This window comes from Suncus etruscus, chromosome X (genome assembly GCF_024139225.1).
Source record: "Suncus etruscus isolate mSunEtr1 chromosome X, mSunEtr1.pri.cur, whole genome shotgun sequence".
Lineage (NCBI taxonomy): Eukaryota > Metazoa > Chordata > Mammalia > Eulipotyphla > Soricidae > Suncus > Suncus etruscus.
Window position 1 is genome coordinate 15,299,782 of NC_064868.1, and position 18,374 is coordinate 15,318,155.

The following is an 18,374-nucleotide window of genomic DNA, read 5'->3' on the forward strand; positions in this document are numbered from 1 at the left end:
GGTATTCATTACATAACTGAACTCCAACTACAATCATGTTTTAATCAATTTAATTTTTAATTTTAATTTAATTTTAATCAATTTAATGTTTTAATAAAGATATTAAATAAACAAAATTGTTCATAATACACTTGGTTTTTTTCACAGTTCCAAAGTTATTCATGATTGAGTTTTATGTTACTTTTTATTTCAGCTCTTCCTCTCCCCTTTTTTTTCTTCTCCACCTGCTTGATAATCTCAGTTTCAAGGCCAAAGGTTTATAATTGTTTATGGAGCATGGCAGGTAGGGAGTTTGACTTACATGCAGCCAACCCAGACCAACCTAGGTAGGATCAATCTCCAGCATCCCGTATGGTCCCACAAGCCTGCAAGGAGTGATTCCTGAGTGCAGAGCCAGGAGTAACCCTGAGTGCCCCCAGGTGGGGCCCAACCCCCCCTAAAAAGGGGTTGTGATTGTTTGATATTATTTCATGGTTATATTTGAACTAAGAATTGTGTAGTTCATTTTTTAGTAAAAATGAATTTTTATTAAATTTTTATTTAAATTTTTTTTTTTTTTGGTATTTGGGCCACACCCTGTGAGGCTCAGGGGTTACTCCTGGCTATGCACTCAGAAGTCGCTCCTGGCTTGGGGGACCATATGGGACGCCGGGGGATCGAACCGCGGTCCGTCCTAGGCTAGCGCAGGCAAGGCAGGCACCTTACCTCTAGCGCCACCGCCCGGCCCTTAAATTTTTATTAAATATGAGGGAGGGACTTCAGAGCATAAAAACCGGCTAACCTTTGCAAAAGCTGGCTCCCTGTGTGTGACACCAGGCGGGGAAAATCCGCGAAAGTACACCGGCCCAGTGGGGCTCAGCTGTGAAAGACTGTGAGTGTGACCTGTCTATGTCTGTCTACTGTCCTCTTGCGTGAAACTCTTGCGAGTGGGGCAAAAAGAGGCTCAGAGGAGCACGGCCACTCCGCTTCGCTACGCGGCCGTGCACTCTTTCTAAGGAAAGAACTCCATTGCAACAAGAAGGAAAAATCACACTAAGAACGGCGCTATATCACAGAAGCAAACATTTCTCTCTGGACTGTCTTCTCTGTTGCATGCTCGGGCCTAAGATTTGACCCAGTGTGAGGCTTCATCCACGGAGGACTCCCCTCCCTTAGAGGCAAGTCAGCCCATCCAGAAAGGGAGGAGCCAGAGGAGTGTGCTGCCTACATCATATAGACAATGAATACCACTACAACACGTAGAAAAACCCACAATACAAGTGTGACAATGGGGAAACAACGCAGGCCAGCATCAGACATAGAGAATGAAGATGACAATTCTGAGGACCAGATAATGACTGAACAACTAATCAATCTCTCAGATAAGGACTTTAGACTAGCAATATGGAAGGTGCTCAAGAGACTCCAAGAAACCATGGATCGAGTTGAACAGAACACTAATAAGAACCAAGAAAATATGAAGGCAGAAATGACAAAACTCCAAACTGAAATAACATGTCAACTAACAGGACTGAAAAAGTCAGTAAACGAAGTGAATGACAAAATGGATAAGCTCTGGGACAGGGTATCAGAAGCTGAGAATAGACTTGGTGCTGTGGAAGATGAGATACATAACAATTCCATACAGCAGGAGAGATTGGACAAAAAACTTAAAGCAAATGAGCAGACAATGGAAAAATTAGTCAAAGAATGGGAACAGACGAAAATAGAAGTCTATGATAAGATCAACAGAAACAACTTAAGAATCATTGGAGTCCCAGAGACCCAGGAAGAAAATTTCCAGGAAGAATCAATGGTCAAGAACATCATTAAAGAGAAACTTCCAGAGCTAAAGAATATATGTGATCAAATCCTGCATGCCCGAAGAGTACCAACCAAAAGAGACCCCAGAAAAACCACCCCAAGACACATCCTAGTCACAATGACAAATCCCACAGATAGAGACAGAATTCTGAAAACAGCAAGATCAAAAGGGGAAATCATGTTCAAGCAAGCTTCCCTGAGATTTACAGCAGACCTGTCACCAGAAACGCTCAATGCCAGAAAGCAGTGGTGGGATATTGTGAAAAGACTGAATGAAATGAATGCTTCACCCAGAATACTATACCCAGCAAAACTCACTTTCCGGTTTGATGGAAGAATACATGGTTTCACAGACAAAAAACAGCTCAGAAACTTCACAGACACAAAACCAGTCTTAAGAGAAAAACTGAAAGACCTAATCTAAGACAAGACTACCCAAAAGACACACCAAATTTTGAAATAAAGATGGCGTTAAATCCCAGGACAATTCTTTCTCTCAACGTCAATGGACTAAATGCACCAGTTAAGAGACACAGAGTGGCTAAATGGATCAAAAAACTCAATCCAACCTTCTGCTGCCTACAAGAAACGCACCTGAATAGTCAGAACAAACATAGACTCAAAATAAAAGGCTGGAGAAAAGTCATCCAAGCAAACAACACCCATAAAAAAGCTGGAGTGGCCATACTAATATCAGATAATGCAAACTTTATACTCAGGAAGGTTGTAAGGGACAAAGACGGACATTTTATATTAATCAAGGGGTACGTAGAGCAGGAAGAATTCACTCTCCTAAACATATATGCACCGAATGAGGGGCCAGCAAAATATTTAATACAACTGTTGACAAATCTGAAAAATAATATCAACAACAACACAATAATTGTGGGGGACCTAAACACGGCTTTGTCAACACTGGACAGGTCAACCAGACTGAAACCCAACAAGAATATACTAGACCTGAGGAGAGAAATGGAAGAAAGAGGCCTAGTGGATATATATAGGACACTCCATCCCCAGAAACCTGGATACACATTCTTCTCCAATGTACATGGGACATTCTCCAGGATAGACTACATGCTGGCACATAAAACATACCTCCATAAGATCAAGAGGATAGAAATTTTGCAGACTACCTTCGCTGACCACAAGGCTCTGAAATTATTTGTGAACTCCAAAGGGACTCAGAAGAAACACTTTAACACCTGGAAGTTAAACAGCCTCATGCTCAATAACCAGTGGGTCCGAGATGAAATCAAGGAGGAAATAAAAAGGTTCCTGGAAACAAATGACAATAAAGACACAAACTCTCAGAACTTATGGGACACAGCAAAAGCAGTACTGAGAGGAAAATTTATAGCTTTGCAAGCACACATCAGGAAGGAAGAAGGAGCTTACCTGAGTAGCTTAATGACACAGCTAATAGAACTAGAAAATGCGGGGCCGGGTAGGTGGCGCTGGAGGTAAGGTGTCTGCCTTGCAAGCGCTAGCCAAGGAAGGACCTCGGTTCGATCCCCCGGCGTCCCATATGGTCCACCCAAGCCAGGGGCGATTTCTGAGCACATAGCCAGGAGTAACCCCTGAGCGTCAAACAGGTGTGGCCCAAAAACCAAAAAAAAAAAAAAAAAAAAAAAAGAAGAACTAGAAAATGCTCAACAAAAGGACCCAAGAATAGGAAGACAGAAGGAAATAACAAAGCTGAGAGCAGAAATCAACGAAGTGGAAACTCAAAAAACAATCCGAAAGATCAACGAAAACAGAAGTTGGTTCTTTGAAAAAATAAACAAGATTGATAGACCACTGGCAAACCTAACAAAGAAAGAGAGAGAGAGAAACTTGATAACTCGTATCAGGAATGAAAAAGGAGAGATCACTACTGATATGACAGAGATTCAAAGGGTAATCAGAAACTACTTTGAAAAACTCTACGCCACTAAAAATGAGAACCTGGAAGAAATGGATAAATTCTTGGACTCTTATAATCTTCCACGGTTGAAGGAAGAGGATGTAGCATATCTAAACACCCCCATCACCATTGATGAAATTAAAACAGTAATCAAATGTCTGCCGAAAAACAAAAGCCCAGGTCCAGATGGATTCACTAATGAATTCTATCAAACTTTCCAAGAGGAACTACTGCCAATCTTGGCAAGACTCTTTCATGAAATTGAACAAACAGAAACACTTCCAAATAGCTTTTATGAAGCCAACATCACCTTGATACCTAAACCAGACAGAGACGCTACCAAAAAAGAAAATTACAGACCAATATCACTGATGAATGCAGATGCAAAGATCCTCAACAAAATCCTGGCAAATAGGATTCAATGCCTCGTTAAGAAGATCATCCACTACGATCAAGTAGGTTTCATCCCAGGAATGCAAGGCTGGTTTAACATCCGTAAATCTATCAACATAATACACAACATCAATAACAAGAAAAATAAAAACCACATGATCATATCAATAGATGCAGAGAAAGCATTTGATAAGGTCCAACACCCATTCTTGATCAAAACTCTCAGCAAGATGGGAATGGAGGGAACCTTTCTCAATATAGTGAAGGCCATCTACCACAAGCCAGTGGCAAATATTATCCTCAATGGAGAAAAACTGAAAGCCTTCCCTCTAAATTCTGGCACAAGACAAGGCTGTCCTCTCTCACCACTCCTATTCAACATAGCACTGGAAGTACTTGCTATAGCGATTAGGCAAGAAAAGGATATCAAGGGAATCCAGATAGGAAAGGAAGAAGTCAAGCTCTCACTGTTTGCAGATGACATGATACTCTACTTAGAAAACCCTAAAGACTCTATCAAAAAGCTTCTAGAAACAATAGACTCATATAGGCAAGGTGGCAGGCTACAAAATTAACACACAAAAATCAATGGCCTTTCTATACACCAATAGTAATAAGGATGAAATGGACATTAAGAAAACAACCCCATTCACAATAGTACCACACAAACTCAAATATCTTGGAATCAACTTGACTAAATATGTGAAGGACCTATACAAAGAAAACTATAAAACTCTGCTCCAAGAAATAAGAGAGGACACACGGAAATGGAAACACATACCCTGCTCATGGATTGGCAGGATTAACATCATCAAAATGTCAATACTCCCCAAGGCATTATACAGATTTAATGCCATCCCTCTAAAGATACCCATGACATTCTTCAAAGAAGTGGATCAGACACTTTTGAAATTCATTTGGAACAATAAACACCCTCGAATAGCTAAAGCAATCATTGGGAAAAAGAATATGGGAGGAATTACTTTTCCCAACTTTAAACTGTACTACAAAGCAACAGTTATCAAAACAGCATGGTATTGGAATAAGGATAGGTCCTCAGATCAGTGGAATAGGCTTGAATACTCAGAAAATGTTCCCCAGAGATACAACCATCTAATTTTTGATAAAGGAGCAGGAAATCCTAAATGGAGCAGGGAAAGCCTCTTCAACAAGTGGTGTTGGCACAATTGGATAGCCACTTGCAAAAAATTAAACTTAGACCCCCAGCTAACATCATGTACAAAGGTAAAATCCAAATGGATTAAAGACCTCGATATCAGCCCCAAAACCATAAGATATATAGAACAGCACATAGGCAAAACACTCCAGGACATTACAGGCATCTTCAAGGAGGAAACTGCACTCTCCAAGCAAGTGAAAGCAGAGATTAACAGATGGGAATATATTAAGCTGAGACGCTTCTGCACCTCAAAGAAAATAGTGCCCAGGATACAAGAGCCACCCACTGAGTGGGAGAAACTATTCACCCAATACCCATCAGATAAGGGGCTAATCTCCAAAATATACAAGGCACTGACAGAACTTTACAAGAAAAAAACATCTAACCCCATCAAAAAATGGGGAGAAGAAATGAACAGACACTTTGACAAAGAAGAAATACAAATGGCCAAAAGACACATGAAAAAATGTTCCACATCACTAATCATCAGGGAGATGCAAATCAAAACAACGATGAGATACCACCTCACACCCCAGAGAATGGCACACATCACAAAGAATGAGAATAAACAGTGTTGGCGGGGATGTGGAGAGAAAGGAACTCTTATCCACTGCTGGTGGGAATGCTGTCTAGTTCAACCTTTATGGAAAGCGATATGGAGATTCCTCCAAAAACTGGAAATCGAGCTCCCATACGATCCAGCTATACCACTCCTAGGAATATACCCTAGGAACACAAAAATACAATACAAAAACCCCTTCCTTACACCTATATTCATTGCAGCTCTATTTACCATAGCAAGACTCTGGAAACAACCAAGATGCCCTTCAACAGACGAATGGCTAAAGAAACTGTGGTACATATACACAATGGAATATTATGCAGCTGTCAGGAGAGATGAAGTCATGAAATTTTCCTATACATGGATGTACATGGAATCTATTATGCTGAGTGAAATAAGTCAGAGAGAGAGAGAAAAACGCAGAATGGTCTCACTCATCTATGGGTTTTAAGAAAAATGAAAGACACCCTTGTAATAATAATTTTCAGACACAAAAGAGAAAAGAGCTGGAAGTTCCAGCTCACCTCAGGAAGCTCACCACAAAGAGTGATGAGTTTAGTTAGAGAAATAACTACATTTTGAACTGTCCTAATATTGAGAATGTATGAGGGAAATGTAGAGCCTGTTTAGGGTACAGGCGGGGGTTGGGTGGGGAGGAGGGAGATTTGGGACTTGGGTGATGGGAATGTTGCACTGGTGATGGGTGGTGTTCCTTTTATGACTGAAACCCAAACACAATCATGTATGTAATCAAGGTGTTTAAATAAAAAAAAATTTAAAAAAAAATAAATTAAAAAAAATTTTTATTAAATATATAAAATACTTAAATTTTTTATTATGGGGAATGTTTAATTTGCACAAAAGTTGACTCAGTATAATACTGAATCTTAGGTATGATATCAACTTCAACAACTGTTGATTCACAGCACATTTTGTAACCCAGAAATTGACCCCTTTTTGTTGTTGTTGTTTTTCAGGCACACCCAGCATCACTCAGATATTACTCCTGGTTTTGTACTCAGAAATTACTCCTGGCAGGCTAGGGAGACCATATGGGATGCTGGGGATCAAACCCAGGCCATCAGCATGCAAGCAAAAACCTTACCCACTGTACTATTGCTCCAGCCCTTGACCCAGTTTTTATACTGCTGTCATCATATTTTGAAGTAAATGGCAGATATCATGACGAAGTACTTTTACAAATAAAATCATTTAATTTTTTTCAACACAATCAAGTGTGCACAGGTAATAAATAGGAGGAAGCTGCCATTTCACAAATATAACTCATGAAATGGAGTGAAATCTGATATATGTTCATTTTTTCATTTCTGGGAGCTATCCAGAGAGGCTCCAGGGCTAGTCCCAGCATGATACGCATTGTTCAAGGGTTGCTACCAAAAGTGCTGTGTAGGGATGAGAAACCAAGTGGTGACAGGGACAAACCTGGAGCTTCTCAACACATGCATGTGCACTAGTCCTTATTTGCCAATAAATAAAATAAAATAAAACTAGACTTTTATGAAATACCGAGTAGCTTCTGAATAATCATTTGAGAACCAGGGAAAAATCATTGAAATTTAAATCATGAGGGCTGTACATAGTTAGACTTTTGATTCTTTGCCATTTCTGTTTTACAAATGTCCTGCAATAAGATATATTGCTCTGAAATCATTTTCAAAGTATTAAAAATGATTTGACCACATGCATGCTGTAGTCCAAAATGGCAGATGGAGCTAGAAAGATATCTGAGTATTGTTTGTTCTCAGGGCAAAGCCTGTGTGGTGGGCATTTTTGCTCTTTCTCTCTTCCTCTTATTTCCTGTGACTCTTCTGTGAGTTGGGCAACTTCCTCTCCAGCTCTCAAGGTCTTAAGGATTTCAAGGTTCCTAAGAATGTTCAGCCATGGACTTTGCCATAAAGAACAGAGAGTGCAGTTAGAACAGAGAAGGGTCTACGATGAAAGTGATAGTTGGAAATGATCATTCTGGATAAGAATGAAGTGCTGAAAGCAGTTCAAGTCACATGCATGGCACCCCTTCATTAACAGAAGTTCAAATCACAGTAGAAGAGAGTAAAAAGAGCGAATTAAAATGCCTTCCCCAGAAGCAGGTGGGGAAGTTGGGGAGAAGAGGGCATTAGGAAGGGTGAGAGGGAAACTGGGGACATTGGTGGCAGGAACTGCGCACTGGCTAAGGTTGTTGTACATTGTATGACTGCAACTCCATCATGAACAACTTTATCTGTGGAAAAAGGCATATTATGAACTAACTTGTAACTACGGTGTTTAAATAAACTATGGTGTTTAAATAAAAACTATGCACACTGTGTGGTAGTAGACAGTATGAGGGTAGTCTACTGAGTGATACATAGCTCTGGAATCTTATAATAAAGTGGTCAGTTCCAAGGCAAAATCCTGTGACAGGAATTTAAAACCAAGAGACTCTCTTGGTTTTAAGAAGGATGAACTTAAATTTGAAAAATAGTAAAATCTTCATTTATTGCATATTTGTATCAAATAAAATAAGGAAAAATTAAATCCTCACACACTCTGGTGATTGATTCAGCAAGGATGCATCATCAAGGCAAGCCAGTTCAATAGGAGCTTGAGGGCATTGGACACCAGGAAGATAGCAGGGGTCCTCAAACTTTTTAAACAGGGGGCCAGTTCACTGTCCCTCAGACCATTGGAGGGTCTGACTATAGTAAAAACAAAACTTATGAATGAATTCTTATGCACACTGCATATATTTTATTTTGCAATGAAGAAACAAAACAGATACAAATACAATATGTGGCCCGCGGGCCATAGTTTGAAGACCACTGAAGATTCTAGAATGTCCAAATGAGCCAACATTTCCATTCTAGGCATATACCTAAAAAACTGCAAACAGAAATGTTCTCAGAAAAATTTGCAAATAGATATTCTGACCAACCAAAAAAAAAAAAAAAACCCAACAACAACACAAATGTTCACTAGCCAAAAAATGAATGAACCAATGAAATTCATATATATATATATATATATATATAAAATGGAATATTATTTGGCACAAGTAGTGAGGAACTGATGGAGAATACAATATAGAGTGCCTTGAAAGGATTATACTATGGGAGAGAAGTTAGACACAAAATATAGATTCTATATCATCTGGATATCATATAGATCCTATGATGCCTTTATATGAATTTTCCAGAAAAGGTCAATGCATAGAGGCAGAAAATTGATTATTGGTTACTTACAGTGAAGAGGAGCCACAGAATTGGGAGAGCAGTAAGTACTTTGCAGGTGATTTTCTGAGGTGTAATTAAATTGTTCTAGAATTGGATAGGGTGATAGTTACACATTTTTGTTACTATATTGAAAGCTGCTGATAAGTACTTTAAAGGGGGAAATTTTATGTATATGATTAACATTAATGTAAAATAAAGTATGATAATACACTGGGAATTGGCTCAGCAGCAAAGCATAATTTTGCATGCATGTGCCCTGAATTAAATTCCTGGTTCTGCAAAGATCATAAAAATATGCCATCATACCAAAAGAAGGTAGATAGAGCTATTTTGTTACTAAAAGCTTGAAAACATAGGACAAGCATTTTACTCACTAATGTAAGGTGAAGTGTTTAAAAAAGACAGTGGGGAGGGTACTTGCCTTGCAGGCAGGCAATCCATGTTCAAACCCCACCTCCCCATATGGTCCCCAAAATAGCTAGGAGAAATTTCTGAGTACAGAGTATAGCCCTGAGCACTGCTGAGTGTGACCTAAAATGGGTTAGAGAGAAAGCTCAAAGGGCTATCGTACATGCCTTGCATACAGGCACCCCATGTTTGATCCATGGCACCACGTGACCTCCCTCATACATCACTGTGGTCCCCAGAGCAGCTTGTGTAGCAAAAACTACCTGTTATAAATTTTAATGAAGTAAAGAGGATATGAAAATGTCTTTGTCTTGTCCACCCAAGTTGAATTTCAGATTATTAGACTCAGTCATTTTTATACCAATTTTTAAAAATGTAACTTGTACTTTTCTGTCTTCTTTAACAGTGAGTATCTGGCATAAAAGAACCTGCTTGGTTTTGTCCAGAATAATCCCTTCATGCCTTAGTTATATTATGTTAGCTACACAAACAGAATTTCTTAACTAAATGGATAAAGGAGTGTTGTTATTACTAGAATGCCTTACTATATTAGGGTCATAAGCTTATTTTGCTTCTGAAAATTATTTCAAAGCTTATATTTTGCATTTGTCTACTCTAAATTCTCCCTTTTTATACATACACTTCTATTCCATATTTTTTTTAGACCAAGATTATCTAGAAATAATATTCAAACACTGTTGTGTCCTTTACTGTCTTTTGATTTGTAGGCTGACCCTCCCTCCTTTTTTTCAAAATCCTCTTGTAGTTTATTTTTGAAGAAATGCATTTTTTGTCCTATGAATCTGCTCAAGGTCTGGAATGGTTATTGCATTTTCACAGGGTTATTCAACATGTTGTTTTTCTCCTCTAGCTCCTGAAAAGTTCATATTTTAGAGACAGAAGGCTTTTGAACTGCTGTTGTTCCAACTTCATGTATGGTTGTTTCTTCTTGCAATGGCAGCAGCCTTTCATAGTTATAATGTGTAGTCATTCATTGGAGATTGAAAACTAGGCTTACTGGTAGCCAACCTTTAAGATGCCCCCCCTTGCCTCCTGGGACCTCTGTTCTTGTTTAATGGCTTCCGCATGAGTCAGGATTGTCTTGTCTTAGAAAGTCATGCGAAGAGAACCTGAGGCCTTTAATCAATAGCCACATGAACCAGCCTGAAGCCAAGACACCCCACTGGTACCTTGACCCCAGCCCAGCTCCTGGAAGATCCCAGGCCAGACACACTTCGTGGTTTGGACTCACAGATGCTATATTGGTTTAAGTTCAACTCTTCTGTGGAAATTTGCCATAAAAAACAATAACAAACTTATTCTGATTCTTAGAGCTGATCTTCAATCATTAGCTCAAATACTCATATAAAGAAAACCCAGCTGATTACCTGTTAATTAGTGCTTTTCTGCGTACAACTTCTTGTGGTTTTACTACGAATATTTCCTTATATCAGATTCCTGAAATTATTGTCAAGGAACCCAAATTTATGGAAATTTTAGAGGCTGGAAAGATAGTACAGCAGGTAGGAAATTTGCTTTGTATGGGGCTGATCTGGGTTTGATCTCCAGCATCCCAGATTACCCTGAGTACCGCCAGGAGTGATTCCTGAGATCAGAGCCAGAAAGAGACTCTGTGTCACCAAGTAGAAACCCCAAACCAAACAAAATAGATCCAAATCACTGAGCTATTTGTAATCAAGAGTACACAAAGGCTGCAACTGTGTTTTGGAAACAATTACCCAAGCATGTGGCAAGCTGTTGACTTACCAGACCACGTTTCCTGTGATCCACTGGGTTTTCTCTGAGGACATTAAATGATTCTGTCGGCTCGAAATAGCGATGATAATCAAGTAAGGAAAAAGGATGTGCCGCCGTGCGTTACTCTCAAGTAATAAACAGATCCACAGAGTGTTTAATGCTATTAGCAGGGCACAATGTTAATGATGCAAAAATAAGCAGCACGGGTTCACAACATGCTCGTCACTATATTAACTTCCATTTCAGATGGTCTGTGGCCATTAGTGGAGTCTAGCATCTCCTTCCTACATCATTTCTTGAAATTCTTAGGAGAATGCAAGCAAAAAGAAATAAAACAATTTCTTTAAGCCAGAGGTCATCTAATTACAGCCCACAGGACAAATTCAGCCCACCACCTGTTCCTTTGGTATAGAAAGTTCTTTGGGGAATCCAGCATTGTTTATTCACTTTAAACATGTCTAAAGCAGCTTCATGCTATAAAGGCAGAGATTGAGCAGTTGCAGTCAGTCCTGGATGACCCACAAGGCCTAAATTTCTTTTTTACCAGTCCCCTGCAGTTATCCTCACTGTCCCAATGGCGCCATAAATAACAGAAGCATAAAATATCAATATCTCATGCATTCTTTTCCTGAATGAAATCAATCAATTATGTAATTGTAGGAGATTGTCTGCAAATGCAGCTGCTACAGAGTCCTCTCCATCCTCTGCTCTGCTCTACTCTCTCCAGAAAGAGTTGGAGTTTCCTTTCTCTTCCATGGAATCAAGGTGGCCTTGGAACTTTCTTTGATAGCAGATGTCAGGAGATACCTGGTCACTTCTGCTTTGCTATTGGCACACTCCAATCAACACATGGAGGGTCTGTCTCCTCTGCTGGAAGATAAGCTCCACTTTTTAGACAGAACAGAAATCCCAGATCTGGTATCAGCCTTAAGTGATGCTTAAGTAAATGCCTAAAGCCCAGGTGAACTCCTAGCAGAATGCAAAACAGGCTGTGAACAGCATGAGGGGAAGGAATCTCTGTTTGACACCCCCAGGCTTTGTCCCTACACAGTAATTTATGAATTCAACTAAAGGGTTTGATGGATTCAGATTTCAACATTTTTTTTAAATATACCCAAAAAGCATTTTTCCAAGAAGCCAACTCCGTCATCTTTTGTATCTTCAAAGCAAGCAACATCAGTGTGTTCAGGTACAAGCAGAATGTTTTAAAATGTTAGTTCTGTCTTGCAAGTAAGTCTGCTCTGGGGAACAACTCTGAAAGTACAAGACCAGCTAGCAACAGTAATGAGACATCAAATATAAACATCCTCGAAACTCCACAAAGTGGTTTTAACTCACCTCACAATATGAGTGACTTCGTAATTTTGTATCTGATCTTGTATCTGAAGAAAGCATTTGTCTCGTTATGTGTGCCTTATTAAACAGATAACAGATCAAGAAAAGAAAGACTTCATGGAAACAAACTATAAAAAATACCCAAACCTGGAGTTGTTGAATTTAAGTTCACTGATGAGAAAAAGGAATCCTACAAATGACTGGTGCTAGAAAGGATTAATGTTAAAAGGGGAAAAAGATAAGGTGGGGGAAGAAATTGGTGTGAGACTGGAGAACTGATACCCCTCCTGAAGTCACAGAAGCCTGGAGCAGGGGATTAAATTTCCTATGGACTGTGGAACAACGGTGTATCAGGAAAATTTAAATCAAATTTAAATCAAATCCCATAGAAAAACGTCACTTCAACCAACCATCAAAACACAGGGACCAAGAGTAGATGAAAGAAAAAGCTCCAATGATGTTGATTTACTCTTTTCTCGAATATTTTTATTTATGCTTTGCTGCCTCCAGGCCTTTTAATTTTTAATTCACTTTTACCTTTGATCTGAAAATGCTAGTACCCTATGATATTTTTAATTAAAACTAGTTGAGGGTCAGAGCAATAGTACAACAGGTGGGTTTTTGCCTTACATATGGCTGACCCAGGTTTGATCTCCATAATCCCATATGGTCCCTCAGGCACCAACAGGAGTGAACCCTGAGCATAGAGCCAAGAGTAAGCCTTAAATACCATCAGGTGTGTCCCCAAACCAAAAAAAATAAAATAAAATAAAAATTAGAGCTAGTTGATTCCATAATAACAATGAACTAAAAAGCATTTTTAAATTTTAAACATTTCAACCACTTTCTGTCATTATATTGTGAATGTAGCCATAGTTCCTTATAAGAGAATGTGTTCAATAAAACTTCATTTACCAGACAAAGAACATTCGGAGTGACATTATAGGGAGTAAATTGTATGCTCTCCACACAGTCAATCCCATTTCAATCGCTGGTACTGCATTTGATCCTCAAACATCACCTAAATACCCCTGAGCACAGATCCTGGAGGAATCCTTGAGCACAGCTGGTCTGATTCACCACACACACACACACACACACACACACAAAGAAAATAGTGGGTCACTGTTTGTAGTCCCCGAACTTAGATAAAGACGCTTAGCAAAGTCTCTGATGCTAGTTCCAGAAGCAATTTGGAAAAATCTAGCAAGAATTTACTCTCTGTGGACACCAATGCAAGGAGGTCACCATGCTGCACTGGCCCAGGGACTCAGAGAAGGTGCACTAAGAACCCACTACTACAATTCTGGAAGAGGTATAAGCTGCAACCAGTTGCTTCCACCACGTGAGGATGACAAAACCACCATCACGTACCCCCAAGCAAGGAAAAGACGCCAGTAGCGAAGGAGGCCCTTCTACCTTCTTCTGAATTCTAGCCAAAGCGCCATCTACTGGAAGAAACAGAAAACAAGCCAGCATAAGCTAACATGTCTACAGAGTTGTCTTTTGAACAGAGCTATGCGGAGAACAGAGGGCTTGCAGCTGCTAGATAATCAACGAAAAGCTGGCAATTAGAAAATGTCCTTAGAAAACTCCTCTCAAGAATCCAAAATATGCAAAATAAAATATAAAACCACAGCCTTCATTCCAAACATCCTCATCCCATGGTATACCTCATCCCTGGGAGCAAGGAAGGTTTCGCCTCATTCCTAATCTCCTCTGATCACTGATTTTAATTACGATCTTGTAATCAATCTGATGTGAAAGTTTCGAGGAAAAGAATGCAGTTTTACACGTTTTCATCCTCCTCACTTTTCTAGAAAACACGAAATAGAGTATTTTTCTTTTTACAAACCAGCAATTCTTAACATCTCCAGTTTGAAGATCTCTAAACAAGCAGAAACTACATTCTAGCTCATCTATAATTTATCCTGACATAAATCGAAACCACCTCAGGCAGAGCTTAGATGTGGTTCCACATTAAAAGCAATGGGGAGACGTTGACATCATCCAATGATGACCCTCTGGTCACGACTGAATTCAAAGAACAGAGGGCACAACACAATTTGTTGAGCAGAACATTTATTGTTCGAATGGGCTTTAGGTTTCTGTTGTACTAATTCAGGTTTGACAGGTAACTTGTAAACTCTAAGAGCATTTAGCGGCTTACTACTTAAGCAACAACGGTGATTTTTCTCCTATTTACAGAAAAAAATTAACTTGCTCTACGCATAGTCATTCCATACAACATTTACCATACCGTGCCCTGGCTCGAGAAAGAACAGATTTTGAAAGTAAACCCCTCCACTGAGACAACTAAAACCAAAGAACTTCATGGTCTTATTGAACTATGAGTCTGAAAATCTTTCAGAAATTATCTAATCTGAAGGGCCAGAGAGATAGTACAGTGGGTAAAGAGCTTACCATATTCCTAGCTAACCCGGATTCAATCCCCAGCATTCCGTATGGTTCCCCAAGCATGGTCCGAGTAATTCCTGAGTGCAAATCTAGGAGTAATCCCTGAGCACTGCAGGGTGTGGCTCAAAATTCCAAATAAAAATAAGTTTTTTAATGTGACATTTGGTTCCCAACATCCCAAATGACCCTCCCCAGACCATCAGGAGTGGTCCCTGAGCTTAGAGCCAACAGTAACACCTGATTATCTACAGGAATGGCTCCAAAACAAACAAACAAACAAAAAGAAATAATCCTAATATAATCTTTAGTGATTTCTGGTAGAAAACTCTTATAGGATAAGAAAAAATCTATGGCAATATATGTATAGTCCATAAACACAGGAACTATTTGTTTTTGAGTAAATGGAGATCTCTTAATAAAATCATTCCTTTTCTTTTGAAATAAAAAGAAATAATCTAATGTGACATGTTTGTCTTATGTAACACAATATTTAAACCATTCCTTGGATATTTATGCACATCCTTCCTATACGGTCATTGAAATTTGCTTAGAAAACCAATTAATGAAAAAAGGAGCCTCCAAACCTGCATTATACCACTGTAGACTTCTTAATTTTCAAAGCTTTCAAAACTGCTCTGAGGGTTTTAAATAATACTTTTCACCATCACATAAAAACATGGGCAGGTGGGTGTAAGATGAAATAATGAGGAGCACTTTTGCTTCCTAAGTTGGAAATCTGTCAAAATTACTTACCTGAAACCTGGAGACTCTTATAAAGCAATCCTCCCCTTGGGAGTTGGAGCAATAGAACAGCAGGGAGGGCCTTTGCCTTGCATACAGCCATCCAGGTTCGATTCCCTGCATTCCATGCCCTGCCAGGAGTGATTCCTGGGCTCAGAGCCAGAAGTATGCCCTGAGCACCACCAGCTACAGTCTCCAAAAACAAACAAACAAATGTAAAGCAAGGCCCATGACTACTAAGGGTGCTTTTAAACTCTAGAAAATGTGAAAAAAAAAGTCTTGTGTCTAGGAATGCTGTGGATGACCTAAAGAAAGAACTGGCATTTGAAAACAAGAACTATGAAAAGTGCTATGCATTGCAGTATTATGATTAAGTCCACTAATTTGATTAAAAGGTTATTAGAAATTGCAACACAGGGGCCAGAGAGATAGCACAGCGGTAAGGCATTTGCCATGCATGCGGCCAAACCCATTAATTAATAAATGAATAAATAACTGCTTTAAAAAAAAGAAAAGAAATTGTGGGGCCAGAGAGGTGGCGCTAGAAGTAAGGTGTCTGCCTTGTAAGCGCTAGCCAAGGAAGGACCGCGGTTTGATCCCCCGGTGTCCCATATGCCCCCCCCATGCCAGGGGCAATTTCTGAGCACTTATCCAGGAGTAACCCCTGAGCATCAAATGGGTGCCCCCCCAAAAAATGAAATTGCAACTCAAATGAAATGACATCTAATGCAACCAGGCTGTCAAATAAGACTTTATTCAAAGTTAATCAGGAATTTTTGTCATTAAGATTAAAGTGTAGTAGAGGGGCCAGAGCAAGAGCATAGCAGGTAGAGTGTTTGCCTTGTATGCAGCTGAGCCAGGTTTGACTCCCAGCATCCCATGTGGTCCCTGGAGTTTGCCAGGAGTAGTTTTTAGAGCACAGAGCCAAGATAGTAACCCCTGAGCACTGCTGGATGTGACCTCAAAACCCCACAATAAAAGGTTTTTTTTTTTTTTTTGGTTTTTGGGCCACACCCAGCAGTGCTCAGGGGTTACTCCTGGCTGTCTGCTCAGAAATAGCTCCTGGCAGGCACAGGGGACCATTTGGGACACCAGGATTCGAACCAACCACCTTTGGTCCTGGATCGGCTGCTTGCAAGGCAAACACTGCTGTGCTATCTCTCCGGGCCCACAATAAAAGGTTTTAGTAGAGAACCAGCAAAAGACAAACAGATTCGATCTCAAAGTCCACTACTGGTAAAGGGAACAATATAGGGGATTAAGAGGCAATTAAAATGTGTAAGAACATAAATTGGTATATTCAGGTACATGTAAAATATGGGCATAAGCATAAATGCATGTATGTTTACATGTATGTGACATGGATATGTACATATATGTAAAATATAACGAAAATTACAAGAGCAAGAAGTTTCATTAACTCACATTACATATTAGAGAGTATTAGTGCCTCTAGATACCAGCAGGGTACTGATAGCCTGAGAATGGTGAATGGAGTTTTAGTTATTTCAAAATGTATTTTTTTTTTACTTTTTTTTTTTATTTTTGGGTCACACCCGGCGGTGCTCAGGGGTTACTCCTGGCTCTATGCTCAGAAATCGCTCCTGGAAGGCACAGGGGACACTATGGGATGCCAGGATTCGAACCACCGTCCTTCTGCATGCAAGGCAAATGCCTTACCTCCGTGCTATCTTCCCTACCTCCTTCAAAATGTATTTCTTTTAAAAACAGCTGCTTAAAACAAATATTATAAATCTCTAATGGTGGTTTTATGGTGAAAGCATTTTTTTCTTTGTCCTTTTTTGTTTAAATATCTTTTTGTTGTTGTTGTTGTTGTTGTTGTTTAAATATCTTTAAGAAAAAAAACTCATTGCACTAGGTACCAGATGACAAATGGGTGTTCTTCTCTGTTCATTTTCTTCTTTGATATCTGAGCATCAGGAGACAGATATATGGTCCCTGGAGTAGCTAATGACTTCTAAACATATCAGAAACATGTCAACATTTTCCCACCAAGTTTGCGTTTTTGCATAGACAGGTTTCAAAATATAGACACCACAAAGGTACATTGCCATGTAATGGGACAGTTGACATGCAACTGAGTGGTGAAAATAACTAGGCAATATGTCTTTGATCATCAACAAATTAAGTGAGACTCATTCACATCTTAGCTAAGTTCCAAGAGAAAGAGATACAAATTACATCGGCCATATAGTCTTGGTCAAAGCGTGTCTCAAAGCTAAATGGAAAACAGGGGGAAGAAAAACAGATATCTCTTGACAAGAGAAATTTCAAACTTAATTGTATGGTATAAATAGTGTGTGTGTGTTTGTGTATGTGTCTATAAATATATTGTAATCCTACTATCACACCAGAACTTTCTATGGCTTTCCAAATTAGAGCTATGTTTGGCTAAATTTGATGTGTTGCAAAACATTAAAGATCACATATCAAAAGAAAGCTTATCTAGGTTTTTCCCTCCTTTTTAGGTTTTCAAACTTTATTTGTCATACTTCCCCAACACATTTAATATCCTACATTTCAGGCTCTAATAGTTCTAGTTGTATATAGCACAAAAATCACCTCGCCCAAAATGATTGTCTGGATAATAATGAATCAGTAGTAAATGCTGACCACCTG